The sequence below is a fragment of the Rhamphochromis sp. 'chilingali' genome, assembly GCF_963969265.1.
Source record: "Rhamphochromis sp. 'chilingali' genome assembly, chromosome: 22".
In the NCBI taxonomy this organism is placed as follows: domain Eukaryota; kingdom Metazoa; phylum Chordata; class Actinopteri; order Cichliformes; family Cichlidae; genus Rhamphochromis; species Rhamphochromis sp. 'chilingali'.
In genome coordinates, this window is record NC_137950.1 from 16,030,395 (window position 1) to 16,046,183 (window position 15,789).

Here is a 15,789-nt window from a genome sequence, read left to right on the forward strand (position 1 = left end):
TGCGATCTACCGTTTACCTTGCTGTGTGTTCTGTCATTCCTCCAGTTTAAGTTTATTTTGAGTTTTTCCAGTTATGTTATATTTTGAGTATCACATTAAAGCCATTTAGGGTTCACGACTGTCTCCGGAGTCTGCACCTTGGGTCCTATTCCTGTCTGCACACAGCCACACCCATCAAAACTCCTACTAAAGGGGAGGTTGGAGGAATTCCATTCAACCTGGCAACCTTTTATAAATTTCTTCAGTACTGTACAGATATAAATGGTCACTGAGCCTCATTGTTAGTTCGATAAATAGCATCCTCTGTCCAACGTTGTTTGTTGTTGCCTTTTTTTTTCTTTTCTTTTTTTTTCTTTTTACTTTGTTTAATTTCTGTTGTATATATGTAATCATTTATATTTGAATCTTAGTTGCCTTTATGATAAAGAACACTGGAAAACCAAATAAAGAGATTTGAGAAAAAAAAAATTCTCAACAACAAAAACAATTGGTAAGAATATAATTAATGTGTAAACAACTTAATAACCCCCAAAGTGTCTAAGTCACGTGATGTGTCAGCGCAACACCGAAACATAAGAGAGAGGGGGGGGGAGCAAAGTGTGCCTGCTCTCCGCTGACAAAGGAGCAGCGAGTCCAGTGACCTGGCTGTTTCGTTTTTGCCGAAAGCACAGCATAGCAAACAAGCAGAACTCAAAGTAAAGAATCGATCTAGCCAGGCTAGTATCAATCCGATATCGATTCTGACTTGGGATCGATACTATCGATATTTGGATCGATCCGCCCACCACTAGTACGAGTTTTTGTAACTGACTGTAAAAAGTCAGCACAACGAGCAAATGCCCGGTATGCCCGATGGCCAGTCCAGCTGTGGCCGTGGCATCAGTTAACCCTTTGCATGCCAACTGTGACACGCGTGCCTAGGGTTGCCGACCCCTGGGATACGCCCTCCCTGCCCAGTGCACGCTCCCGACGCAGGGGGAACAATTCTGTTGGGGATACCTATCTTGGCACAGCACCAGTAACGAGGGAGAAGGAAACTGGTGGGAGCACAGCTGACACTAATCACAGGAAGGAGACAAGGAACATGCACAGGAAAAGGGACTGTCAAAATGACACAGGAAACTAACACTGAGACAAGCAAGAACAGAAACGTAAACAAGCACAGAGATAAGACTGAAAGGGGAACAAAACATCGGGAAGAGACGTGATGTAGTTTCCAGCCAAAGAAAACTTAAGCCTGAACCAGGCACATGCAGAGGATGGCAGGGGGCAGAAGGGGCTTGGGCACCTTCCCCTTTCCTGATGGGCGCTCCAAGTGCCCTTTTCTTGAGCCTTTTTTTTTATTCTATTAAAATGTTTTTCATGTGTGTGTGTGTGTGTGGGGGGGGGGGGGGGGGGGGGGGTCTTGCCTGTGCCCTTCAACAATAACATAACTATTAATCTCAGTTTTTCTAAATAAAAGGATCTGGCTTGCATCAATCACATGATGACGCTGACTACGAGCATGCTGTGTGTGAAACAGTACGACAAACATTACCTGTCCTAGATCTGATATTTAGCGTATGTAATTCTATTTTAAATCCTATCTGTTGAAATTAAAAACAATATACTTTAGATTCCAGTTATTGCTATTTTTGACAAGGAGAGAAACCTCTGTGCTTTATATAGATGCTACATGCTTAATCCAACAATTAGAGATTTATGGCTGATCATTAAGAGCCACCAAAAAGAAATCTTTTTGCAGCTGTAGCTGAAACAAGCAGAACAGATATTATTTAAAAAAAAATACACACCTTAATTTGAGGTAGTCTGAAGAGGGCGGTAGAGACCTGTGGCAGACAGAGTTCATGTCCTCTTCTGTTACCTGTCCTATGCCCTTTGCTGCAGAAGTAGCTACACTGTGAAATCTAACTGTACAATTTCCAGAAACAATAAAATATTTATCGTTCTTTGAAAACGTTGTGTATAATTCATCAAATGAAAAGAGTACACTTAAATGACTGTTTATAATCTCTAGTCAGTATTACTAGTACATATAAAAGCTGAAAGTAACAGCAGGACAACTGGAAAAGGGTGTTGTTTGGTGCTTGCTAAATAAGCAGCTAAGATTCTTTTGCTATTATAATTGTTTTATTTTTTACAAATAATAATAATAATAATAATAATAATAATAATAATAATAATAATACTTTATCTTTATCTTACTCCTCTCTGGCAGCCAGAATGGGTTTCATTCTTCTGAAACTTATTTTTATTATTTACATTTTTAAAATTATTTTGAAAATAAATTTTTTTTACTCTGAATTAAGAAACTGCTTTATTTTAAATTCGATTTTTATTCAGTGTTCAGTGCTATTTCTGCCAATTCCTTTTCCATTTAAACTTTTGTTAATTTTCTAAACTTTATTTAGAAATACTCTATATATTGTGTGTACTGTTATATAACATTTTTTCTCATTGGTACATCTGCTGTGCATGTAGTCACTGGTTTTCTGTACTAAATTCTAGCAAGACCTACAGTGGAATTCTTTTTGCATAAATCTTTAATTTCTACTGATATAAAACCAAGAAGAAAACATTGGTCAAAAAGTAATATACAATGGTAGAGTTTGAAGAAATTCAGCAGTGTGTGCCGAACAGTTTCTCCCTTCTTTATGACAGTAACCTGGGTAGGAGCAAAATGTGCCAAGCACGACATTACTCTACTGCATGCCAGCTTCACAAATGTTTGTCAGCAAAACTTTTCTGTACTACAAATAAAAATCAATCTCATAACAGAGATGGATGAATATTATGGATAAGTTAAATAAATTAGGGTTAAAAATTATGTAATCGTTCATGTAACAGCCATAATTTTAAAAACAAGAACAACAGCCTAATGCATCTTCTCAATTATTTCAACTCAGGAAGAGTCTGACAAAGAATATGAGTATTTAAAAGCTCTTTATTTCAAAGTGGGGTTTTGTGTATTTAACTACTATATAGTATAAACATGAATTAACCATTAAATAAATATCATACTATAATAAATATACAAGTGACAAAAAAGTGATGCAAAATGAAAGTGATCAAAGACATTCAAATAATAATATCATGTTGAATAACACAATGTTTCAGTAAGGAAGGCCAGAAATAAAACAAATAGATACTTATCAAACTGTTTGAAGCATTAAAGAGTCAACAAGTACTTAGCCTTTTTGTTTTTTACAAATTATAATAAAATATATAGGTGACTCTAACATCCAATAAGTTGGACTGTGACTTAATAATATAAATGGAATAGTGTTTTTATTAATTGTTTTAAGTGATATGGAATCTCTTGGAGCCACAAATTGCTGTGTCTTTGCTCGCTTAGAACGAGCCCTAAACAAATACAAAAACTAGGTAAATATCAAGCTGTGACTAATTACAAAAATCAAACATAGTCAAGTGAACAAGTGAAGCATTAATGGGAAAAGAAAGCAACATCAAGAAGCTCCTCATCAGTTTAACATGGATGTCCAGGTTTCTGGTTCATGTCCAATAAATAATTCATAAGCCATTTTTCAGGAAATAAAAAAAACAAACAACAAAGGAAAAACAATGAATACTTTTTTAAATTCCATGTGATATAATCAAGAACAGTTTATGCACAGAAAACAATTCCTGTAAAAAATGGTGAAAAGCCAGATCGCTCATTAAGTTTCGTTGTGTGCAGTAACTGGAATACAATTCCAAAAAAACACAAAACAAAAAACAAGTCATTGCCATTGTATGGTCAACTCTGTGAGTTTTTACTAACTGAAGTCGCTTTCACTGTCGTACTGGTAGTAAGGGTTATCGTAGCCTTGGCTCTGAGCGTGTAGTTTGATCTGGGGTCGTTTCACAGCGTAGAGGTTGTTCTGACGTTGAGCCTGGGAGTTTGTGTTATTTTGGTCACTATATAACTCCTGCAGAGGGAAAACAATACAATTACTTTCACAGTGAAATGAACAACAAACGACATAAAAATGAAAAGCTTCATAAAATCAGGGAGAAATGCAAATCGAAGCCTACATCTCTATGGACACACAGAGACATACTGTCACAATCCTGGGTCTTTTGACCCAGCGTTTTGAGTTTTAGTTTATGGTTTATGTTTAAGCCCTTCAGGTTTTCTAGTTCATTTTTTATCATGCCTAGGTTGTTATAGTTTGTTATTAGATTCCCCTTGTGTCTTCCACCCCTGTTAAGTCTCCCTTGCCCTTCATGTGTTTCATGTCTGTGTCTTACGTTGTCAAGTTCAGGTTGTGATGTCTGCGACTTATGTTTCTTGTTTTATTTTGAAGAGATCTTGTGTTCCTGTGTTCATCGCGTTTAGTTTTACTCCTTCCCTGCGAGTTCATTATGTTCATGTGGGTTGTGCTGTTTTGATCTTTATAGTTATTATTTCCTTTAGGCTTAGTTCTTGTAATATGGCTTCACTGTGTTCCATGTTGTGTCTACTGTGCCTTTCTGTACCATGTTTCAGGTTCCTATGTTCTGTCTCCCCAGTTGCTGTTAAGTTTACATGTTTAGAGTTCAGTCAGTGTGTTTCCTGTTTTATTTTGAAGGTCTCATGTCAGTGTTTCTGGTTTTGCTTCCCTTGTCTTGTCCAGTCTGATTACTCCCAGCTGTGCTCTCCTTCTGTGTCTCAGTTCCTCGTTATCCCTCAGTGTATTTAAGCCCTGTGTTTCTCTTTGTCAGTGTCGTACTCTCCCTCATAGCTGTATGAGTTGCCATGTGGTTTCATGTATGATTTATTTGTAGTTTTCCCAGTTTAGTTTTGTTCTTTGTTTCCTTTCCAAGCCAGCAATAAAGCAGTGTTTTGAGTTCACTTTTGTCTCGGTGAGTTTTGCGTTTGGATCCTTCTCTTGCCTGCACACAGCTGAAACATGACACATACTCACCGAGCTGTTGTCCACAAAGACAGGGCTTTGTCGACTGTTTGAAGTTATCTCCAGGTTGGTTATGCTGATGGTGGTGGTGGAGTTGGTGGCTCGTGGGAGTTTGGGCGCACCATTGGAAAAAATTGGCAGGGTAATGAACCCTTTAAATGTGAACGAATCCTGGTTCACGTATGGGTTTTCTATATCTCCATCTTTGCCGGTTTTGGAGATTTTCTTTGAGGATCTGATAACAAAATGGTAAAAAAGCATTACAGTTTACTATTACAGTGTTCATCGGGCATTTGCAAACTTTTACATTTAAAATTTGTAATAAAGATGTGGATAAATTAATGTTTAAAGTGAGGGGATGGGTTGGTGGGAAACTTACATGGTAGAGACTATTGGTAGAAGGATGAGGGCTATGAGCAGCAGTCCCCCAAGAACAGAGCCCACAATTACTAGAATGAGCTGCCAGTCTAATAAAACACAACAAAGATTTAAGTCCTTAACTAATTTAAATCCTTTGACTCTTTGGCTGAAAGCAATAAAGCATCATCAGAAGAAACTCAAAATCTAATAAAATGATACTTTATCCTGTCATTAACTTGCTGACAGGAGGAAGATTTATCCCAGTGTCATACAGTATCTCTGTTAAATATGACGCTACAACTAGCAGATACTTAGCATTATGACAGGAACTGATAGCTAACATAAAATCTTCTCTGCTTGCCTGGCAAATACAAGGCAACAAGAATATAGTTCATGATGTCACTGCTCCTGCCCGAAATTAATCCCAGACAAATAAAAGATGAAATAAAACATAATCTTTCATTCCTACTTTGCATGGAATAAGTAGACCATTTTAAAATTAATCAGTGAACTAGCTGTTTGTCAGATTTTATAATTTTGTCACTAAGCTAGGCTAACAGTTTAATAACCTTACTTATTGTTTGTGCTGGGAAATGGTTAAGGGCATTTTCATATCTATAGTATGTTTACTCTGGTACAAATTGGTTAATACTTTTGTAAACTTGGAGATTTTTCCCTTGGTTTGGTTTATTTTCACGCAGAAAGAAATCCAAGTCCATGGGACATTTTATGACAAGGGAGAAAAAATCTTTGGTGTAATCTTGACAGCAAAGATGTGAAAACACCTTAAGAGAGCTCTGTTTAGTTCAAACGGTGCTTATGGTTTTGAATTACCTATTCTTAACTAACACTAGGTAAGACTTGTAAGAAGTTGACAGCTGTTGTAGACAAACAAATAATTACCATTTTCACATCTCAGGGTGATATTATTGTAAAAATCACCAGGCAGACAGATGCATACAAATGTGTGGTTGGCACGGGCTTCACAGGTGCTACCAACACCACATGGATTTGAATGACAGGGATCTTCAAAGTGGAAACAAAAGAAAAAATAATATAAGCCTTGGAAGCATTATGTAAATACTTGGACTGGATACAGATAACATTATACTTTTTGTACAGGCTACTGGCCACATTACCCGGAGATGCTGAAGTAGGTGGAACCCCTGTTGCTGAACTAGATGGATCCGATGAAGTAGCTGGGGCGTCTGTTACTGCAGGTGTAGGATCTGATGAAGTAGCTGGGGCACCTGTTGTAGGATCTGATGAAGTAGCTGGTGCGACTGTTACTGCAGGTGTAGGATCTGATGAAGTCGCTGGAGCGTCTGTGACTGCAGCAGTAGGATCTGATGGAGTCACTGTGTCATCTGTTACTGGAACTGTGGGATCTGACGAAGTCGCTGGGTCGTTGGTTACTGCAGCTGTGGGATCTGACGAAGTAGCTGGGGTGTCTGTTACTGCAGCTGTAGGATCTGGTGAAGTAGATGAGGGGTCTGTTACTGCAGCTGTAGCATCTGGTGAAGTAGCTGGGGCTTCTGTTACTGCAGCTGTAGGATCTGGTGAAGTAGCTTGGGCGTCTGTTACTGCAGGTGTAGGATCTGGTGATGTAGCTGGGGCGTCTGTTACTGCAGGTGTAGGATCTGGTGAAGTAGCTGGGGCGTCTGTTACTGCAGCTGTAGGATCTGGTGAACTAGCTGGGGCGTCTGTTACTGCAGCTGTAGGATCTGATGAAGTAACTGGGCTGTCTGTTACAGCAGGGGTGGGATCTGATGAAGTAGCTGGGGCGTCTGTTACTGCAGCTGTAGGCTCTGGTGAAGTAGCTGGGGCGTCTGTTACTGCAGGTGTAGGATCTGATGAAGTAGCTGGGGCGTCTGTTACTGCAGCTGTAGGCTCTGGTGAAGTAGCTGGGGCGTCTGTTACTGCAGGTGTAGGATCTGGTGATGTAGCTGGGCTGTCTGTTACTGCAGCTGTATGATCTGGTGAAGTAGCTGGGGCGTCTGTTACTGCAGCTGTAGGATCTGGTGAAGTAGCTTGGGCGTCTGTTACTGCAGCTGTAGGATCTGGTGAAGTAGCTTGGGCATCTGTTACAGCAGCTGTAGGATCTGTTGAAGTAGCTGGGGCGTCTGTTACTGCAGGTGTAGGATCTGGTGATGTAGCTGGGCTGTCTGTTACTGCAGCTGTAGGATCTGTTGAAGTAGCTGGGGCGTCTGTTACTGAAGGTGTAGGATCTGGTGAAGAAGCTGGCACGTCTGTTACAGCAGCTGTAGGATCTGTTGAAGTAGCTGGGGCGTCTGTTACTGAAGGTGTAGGATCTGGTGAAGAAGCTGGCACGTCTGTTACAGCAGGTATAGGATCTGGTGATGTAGCTGGGGCGTCTGTTACTGCAGGTGTAGGATCTGGTGAAGTAGCTTGGGCGTCTGTTACTGCAGCTGTAGGATCTGGTGAAGTAGCTGGTGCGTCTGTTACTGCAGCTGTAGGATCTGGTGAAGTAGCTGGGGCGTCTGTTACAGCAGGTGTAGGATCTGGTGATGTAGCTGGGGCGTCTGTTACTGCAGCTGTATGATCTGGTGAAGTTGCTGGGGCGTCTGTTACTGCAGCTGTAGGATCTGGTGAACTAGCTTGGGCATCTGTTACTGCAGCTGTAGGATCTGTTGAAGTAGCTGGGGCGTCTGTTACTGAAGGTGTAGGATCTGGTGAAGAAGCTGGCACGTCTGTTACAGCAGCTGTAGGATCTGGTGAAGTAGCTTGGGCGTCTGTTACTGCAGGTGTAGGATCTGGTGAAGTAGCTGGGGCGTCTGTTACTGCAGCTGTAGGATCTGGGGAACTAGCTGGGGCGTCTGTTACTGCAGCTGTAGGATCTGATGAAGTAACTGGCGTGTTTGTTACTGAAGGTGTAGGATCTGGTGAAGTTGCTGGGGCGTCTGTTACTGCAGCTGTATGATCTGGTGAAGTTGCTGGGGCGTCTGTTACTGCAGCTGTAGGATCTGGTGAAGTAGCTTGGGCATCTGTTACTGCAGCTGTAGGATCTGTTGAAGTAGCTGGGGCGTCTGTTACTGAAGGTGTAGGATCTGGTGAAGAAGCTGGCACGTCTGTTACAGCAGCTGTAGGATCTGGTGAAGTAGCTTGGGCGTCTGTTACTGCAGGTGTAGGATCTGGTGATGTAGCTGGGGCGTCTGTTACTGCAGGTGTAGGATCTGGTGAAGTAGCTGGGGCGTCTGTTACTGCAGCTGTAGGATCTGGTGAACTAGCTGGGGCGTCTGTTACTGCAGCTGTAGGATCTGATGAAGTAACTGGGCTGTCTGTTACAGCAGGGGTGGGATCTGATGAAGTACCTGGGGTGTCTGTTACTGCAGCTGTATGATCTGGTGAAGTAGCTGGGGCGTCTGTTACTGCAGCTGTAGGATCTGGTGAAGTAGCTTGGGCGTCTGTTACTGCAGCTGTAGGATCTGGTGAAGTAGCTTGGGCATCTGTTACAGCAGCTGTAGGATCTGTTGAAGTAGCTGGGGCGTCTGTTACTGCAGGTGTAGGATCTGGTGATGTAGCTGGGCTGTCTGTTACTGCAGCTGTAGGATCTGTTGAAGTAGCTGGGGCGTCTGTTACTGAAGGTGTAGGATCTGGTGAAGAAGCTGGCACGTCTGTTACAGCAGCTGTAGGATCTGTTGAAGTAGCTGGGGCGTCTGTTACTGAAGGTGTAGGATCTGGTGAAGAAGCTGGCACGTCTGTTACAGCAGGTATAGGATCTGGTGATGTAGCTGGGGCGTCTGTTACTGCAGGTGTAGGATCTGGTGAAGTAGCTTGGGCGTCTGTTACTGCAGCTGTAGGATCTGGTGAAGTAGCTGGTGCGTCTGTTACTGCAGCTGTAGGATCTGGTGAAGTAGCTGGGGCGTCTGTTACAGCAGGTGTAGGATCTGGTGATGTAGCTGGGGCGTCTGTTACTGCAGCTGTATGATCTGGTGAAGTTGCTGGGGCGTCTGTTACTGCAGCTGTAGGATCTGATGAACTAGCTTGGGCATCTGTTACTGCAGCTGTAGGATCTGTTGAAGTAGCTGGGGCGTCTGTTACTGAAGGTGTAGGATCTGGTGAAGAAGCTGGCACGTCTGTTACTGCAGGTGTAGGATCTGGTGAAGTAGCTTGGGCGTCTGTTACTGCAGCTGTAGGATCTGGTGAAGTAGCTGGGGCGTCTGTTACTGCAGGTGTAGGATCTGGTGAAGTAGCTGGGGCGTCTGTTACTGCAGGTGTAGGATCTGGTGAAGTAGCTTGGGCTTCTGTTACTGCAGCTGTAGGATCTGGTGAAGTAGCTGGGGCGTCTGTTACAGCAGGTGTAGGATCTGGTGATGTAGCTGGGGCGTCTGTTACTGCAGCTGTAGGATCTGGTGAAGTTGCTGGGGCGTCTGTTACTGCAGCTGTATGATCTGGTGAAGTTGCTGGGGCGTCTGTTACTGCAGCTGTAGGATCTGGTGAACTAGCTTGGGCATCTGTTACTGCAGCTGTAGGATCTGTTGAAGTAGCTGGGGCGTCTGTTACTGAAGGTGTAGGATCTGGTGAAGAAGCTGGCACGTCTGTTACAGCAGCTGTAGGATCTGGTGAAGTAGCTTGGGCGTCTGTTACTGCAGGTGTAGGATCTGGTGATGTAGCTGGGGCGTCTGTTACTGCAGGTGTAGGATCTGGTGAAGTAGCTGGGGCGTCTGTTACTGCAGCTGTAGGATCTGGTGAACTAGCTGTGGCGTCTGTTACTGCAGCTGTAGGATCTGATGAAGTAACTGGGCTGTCTGTTACAGCAGGGGTGGGATCTGATGAAGTAGCTGGGGCGTCTGTTACTGCAGCTGTAGGATCTGGTGAAGTAGCTGGGGCGTCTGTTACTGCAGGTGTAGGATCTGATGAAGTAGCTGGGGCGTCTGTTACTGCAGCTGTAGGCTCTGGTGAAGTAGCTGGGGCGTCTGTTACTGCAGGTGTAGGATCTGGTGATGTAGCTGGGCTGTCTGTTACTGTAGCTGTATGATCTGGTGAAGTAGCTGGGGCGTCTGTTACTGCAGCTGTAGGATCTGGTGAAGTAGCTTGGGCATCTGTTACAGCAGCTGTAGGATCTGTTGAAGTAGCTGGGGCGTCTGTTACTGAAGGTGTAGGATCTGGTGAAGAAGCTGGCACGTCTGTTACAGCAGCTGTAGGATCTGGTGAAGTAGCTGGGCCTTCTGTTACTGCAGCTGTAGGATCTGGTGAAGTAGCTTGGGAGTCTGTTACTGAAGCTGTAGGATCTGGTGAAGTAGCTGGGGCGTCTGTTACAGCAGGTGTAGGATCTGGTGAAGTAGCTTGGGCATCTGTTAAAGCAGCTGTAGGATCTGTTGAAGTAGCTGGGGCGTCTGTTACTGAAGGTGTAGGATCTGGTGAAGAAGCTGGCACGTCTGTTACAGCAGCTGTAGGATCTGGTGAAGTAGCTGGGCCTTCTGTTACTGCAGCTGTAGTATCTGGTGAAGTAGCTTGGGCGTCTGTTACTGAAGCTGTAGGATCTGGTGAAGTAGCTGGGGCGTCTGTTACTGCAGCTGTAGGATCTGATGAAGTAACTGGGGCGTCTGTTACTGCAGGTGAAGGATCTGGTGATGTAGCTGGGACGTCTGTTACTGCAGCTGTAGGATCTGGTGTAGTAGCTGGGGCGTCTGTTACTGCAGCTGTAGGATCTGGTGAAGTAGCTTGGGCGTCTGTTACTGCAGGTGTAGGATCTGGTGAAGTAGCTGGCGTGTTTGTTACTGCAGGTGTAGGATCTGGTGAAGTAGCTGGGCCTTCTGTTACTGCAGCTGTAGGATCTGGTGAAGTAGCTGGGGCGTCTGTTACAGCAGGTGTAGGATCTGGTGATGTAGCTGGGGCGTCTGTTACTGCAGCTGTATGATCTGGTGAAGTTGCTGGGGCGTCTGTTACTGCAGCTGTAGGATCTGGTGAAGTAGCTGGGCCTTCTGTTACTGCAGCTGTAGGATCTGGTGAAGTAGCTTGGGAGTCTGTTACTGAAGCTGTAGGATCTGGTGAAGTAGCTGGGGCGTCTGTTACAGCAGGTGTAGGATCTGGTGATGTAGCTGGAGCGTCTGTTACTGCAGGTGTAGGATCTGGTGAAGTAGCTTGGGCGTCTGTTACTGCAGCTGTAGGATCAGGTGAAGTAGCTGGGGCGTCTGTTACTGCAGGTGTAGGATCTGGTGAAGTAGCTGGGGCTTCTGTTACTGCAGCTGTAGGATCTGATGAAGTAGCTGGGGCGTCTGTTACTGCAGCTGTAGGATCTGGTGATGTCGCTGGGCCGTCTGTTACTGCAGCTGTAGGATCTGGTGAAGTAGCTTGGGCGTCTGTTACTGCAGCTGTAGGATCTGGTGAAGTACCTGGGGCGTCTGTTACTGCAGGTGTAGGATCTGGTGATGTAGCTGGGGCGTCTGTTACTGCAGCTGTAGGATCTGATGAAGTAACTGGGCTGTGTGTTACAGCAGGGGTGGGATCTGATGAAGTAACTGGGGCGTCTGTTAGTGCAGCTGTAGGATCTGGTGATGTAGCTGGGGCGTCTGTTACTGCAGCTGTGGCATCTGGTGAAGTAGCTTGGGCGTCTGTTACTGCAGGTGTAGGATCTGTTGAAGTAGCTGGCGCGTCTGTTACTGTAGCTGTAGGATCTGGTGAAGTAGCTGGGGCGTCTGTTACTGCAGCTGTAGCATCTGGTGAAGTAGCTTGGGCGTCTGTTACTGCATCTGTAGGATCTGGTGAAGTAGCTTGGGCATCTGTTACAGCAGCTGTAGGATCTGTTGAAGTAGCTGGGGCGTCTGTTACTGAAGGTGTAGGATCTGGTGAAGAAGCTGGCACGTCTGTTATAGCAGCTGTAGGATCTGGTGAAGTAGCTGGGCCTTCTGTTACTGCAGGTGTAGGATCTGGTGAAGTAGCTTGGGCGTCTGTTACTGAAGCTGTAGGATCTGGTGAAGTAGCTGGGGCGTCTGTTACTGCAGGTGAAGGATCTGGTGATGTAGCTGGGACGTCTGTTACTGCAGCTGTAGGATCTGGTGTAGTAGCTGGGGCGTCTGTTACTGCAGCTGTAGGATCTGGTGAAGTAGCTTGGGCGTCTGTTACTGCAGGTGTAGGATCTGGTGAAGTAGCTGGCGTGTTTGTTACTGCAGGTGTAGGATCTGGTGAAGTAGCTGGGCCTTCTGTTACTGCAGCTGTAGGATCTGGTGAAGTAGCTGGGGCGTCTGTTACAGCAGGTGTAGGATCTGGTGATGTAGCTGGGGCGTCTGTTACTGCAGCTGTATGATCTGGTGAAGTTGCTGGGGCGTCTGTTACTGCAGCTGTAGGATCTGGTGAAGTAGCTGGGCCTTCTGTTACTGCAGCTGTAGGATCTGGTGAAGTAGCTTGGGAGTCTGTTACTGAAGCTGTAGGATCTGGTGAAGTAGCTGGGGCGTCTGTTACAGCAGGTGTAGGATCTGGTGATGTAGCTGGAGCGTCTGTTACTGCAGGTGTAGGATCTGGTGAAGTAGCTTGGGCGTCTGTTACTGCAGCTGTAGGATCAGGTGAAGTAGCTGGGGCGTCTGTTACTGCAGGTGTAGGATCTGGTGAAGTAGCTGGGGCTTCTGTTACTGCAGCTGTAGGATCTGATGAAGTAGCTGGGGCGTCTGTTACTGCAGCTGTAGGATCTGGTGATGTAGCTGGGCCGTCTGTTACTGCAGCTGTAGGATCTGGTGAAGTAGCTTGGGCGTCTGTTACTGCAGCTGTAGGATCTGGTGAAGTACCTGGGGCGTCTGTTACTGCAGGTGTAGGATCTGGTGATGTAGCTGGGGCGTCTGTTACTGCAGCTGTAGGATCTGATGAAGTAACTGGGCTGTGTGTTACAGCAGGGGTGGGATCTGATGAAGTAACTGGGGCGTCTGTTAGTGCAGCTGTAGGATCTGGTGATGTAGCTGGGGCGTCTGTTACTGCAGCTGTGGCATCTGGTGAAGTAGCTTGGGCGTCTGTTACTGCAGGTGTAGGATCTGTTGAAGTAGCTGGCGCGTCTGTTACTGTAGCTGTAGGATCTGGTGAAGTAGCTGGGGCGTCTGTTACTGCAGCTGTAGCATCTGGTGAAGTAGCTTGGGCGTCTGTTACTGCATCTGTAGGATCTGGTGAAGTAGCTTGGGCATCTGTTACAGCAGCTGTAGGATCTGTTGAAGTAGCTGGGGCGTCTGTTACTGAAGGTGTAGGATCTGGTGAAGAAGCTGGCACGTCTGTTATAGCAGCTGTAGGATCTGGTGAAGTAGCTGGGCCTTCTGTTACTGCAGGTGTAGGATCTGGTGAAGTAGCTTGGGCGTCTGTTACTGAAGCTGTAGGATCTGGTGAAGTAGCTGGGGCGTCTGTTACAGCAGGTGTAGGATCTGGTGATGTAGCTGGGGCGTCTGTTACTGCAGCTGTAGGATCTGGTGAAGTAGCTTGGGCATTTGTTATTGCAGTTGTACGATCTGGTGAAGAAGCTGGAGCGTCTGTTACTGCAGGTGTAGGATCTGGTGAAGTAGCTGGGCCTTCTGTTACTTCAGCTGTAGGATCTGGTGAGGTAGCTGGGGCGTCTGTTACTGCAGCTGTGTTATCTGGTGATGTAGGTGGGGCGTCTGTTACTGCAGCTGTAGGATCTGGTGAAGTACCTGGGGTGTCTGTTACTGCAGCTGTAGGATCTGGTGATGTAGGTGGGGCGTCTGTTACTGCAGCTGTAGGATCTGGTGAAGTAGCTTGGGCATTTGTTATTGCAGTTGTAGGATCTGGTGAAGAAGCTGGAGCGTCTGTTACTGCAGGTGTAGGATCTGGTGAAGTAGCTGGGCCTTCTGTTACTTCAGCTGTAGGATCTGGTGAGGTAGCTGGGGCGTCTGTTACTGCAGCTGTAGGATCTGGTGAAGTAGCTTGGGCGTCTGTTACTGCAGCTGTAGGATCTGGTGAAGTAGCTGGGGCGTCTGTTACTGCAGGTGTAGGATCTGGTGAAGTAGCTGGCGTGTTTGTTACTGCAGGTGTAGGATCTGGTGAAGTAGCTGGGCCTTCTGTTACTGCAGCTGTAGGATCTGGTGAAGTAGCTGGGGCGTCTGTTACTGCAGCTGTAGGATCTGATGAAGTAGCTGGGCCTTCTGTTACTGCAGCTGTAGGATCTGGTGATGTAGTTGGGGCGTCTGTTACTGCAGGTGTAGGCTCTGGTGAAGTAGCTGGCGCGTCTGTTACTGCAGGTGTAGGATCTGCTGAAGTAGCTTGGGCGTCTGTTACTGCAGGTGTAGGATCTGGTGATGTAGCTGGCGGGTCTGTTACGGCAGCTGTAGGATCTGGTGAAGTAGCTGGGGCGTCTGTTACTGCAGGTGTATGATCTGGTGAAGTAGCTGGGGCGTCTGTTACAGCAGCTGTAGGATCTGGTGAAGTAGCTTGGGCGTCTGTTACTGCAGGTGTAGGATCTGCTGAAGTAACTTGGGCGTCTGTTACTGCAGGTGTAGGATCTGGTGATGTAGCTGGTGGGTCTGTTACGGCAGCTGTAGGATCTGGTGAAGTAGCTGGGGCGTCTGTTACTGCAGGTGTAGGATCTGGTGATGTAGCTGGGCTGTCTGTTACTGCAGATGTATGATCTGGTGAAGTAGCTGGGGCGTCTGTTACTGCAGCTGTAGGATCTGGTGATGTAGGTGGGGCGTCTGTTACTGCAGCTGTAGGATCTGGTGAAGTAGCTTGGGCATTTGTTATTGCAGTTGTAGGATCTCGTGAAGAAGCTGGAGCGTCTGTTACTGCAGGTGTAGGATCTGGTGAAGTAGCTGGGCCTTCTGTTACTTCAGCTGTAGGATCTGGTGAGGTAGCTGGGGCGTCTGTTACTGCAGCTGTGGCATCTGGTGAAGTAGCTTGGGCGTCTGTTACTGCAGGTGTAGGATCTGTTGAAGTAGCTGGGGCGTCTGTTACTGCAGCTGTAGGATCTGGTGAAGTAGCTTGGGCGTCTGTTACTGCAGCTGTAGGATCTGGTGAAGTAGCTTGGGCGTCTGTTACTGCAGCTGTAGGATCTGGTGAAGTAGCTGGGGCGTCTGTTACTGCAGCTGTAGGATCTGGTGAAGTAGCTGGGGCGTCTGTTACTGCAGCTGTAGGATCTGGTGAAGTAGCTTCGGCGTCTGTTACTGCAGGTGTAGGATCTGGTGATGTAGCTGGGGCGTCTGTTACTGCAGCTGTAGGATCTGGTGAAGTAGCTGGGGCGTCTGTTACTGCAGCTGTAGGATCTGATGAAGTAGCTGGGCCTTCTGTTACTGCAGCTGTAGGATCTGGTGATGTAGGTGGGGCGTCTGTTACTGCAGGTGTAGGCTCTGGTGAAGTAGCTGGCGCGTCTGTTACTGCAGGTGTAGGATCTGCTGAAGTAGCTTGGGCGTCTGTTACTGCAGGTGTAGGATCTGGTGATGTAGCTGGCGGGTCTGTTACGGCAGCTGTAGGATCTGGTGAAGTAGCTGGGGCGTCTGTTACTGCAGGTGTAGGATCTGGTGATGTAGCTGGGCTGTCTGTTACTGCAGCTGTATGATCTGGTGAAGTAGCTGGGGCGTCTGTTACAGCA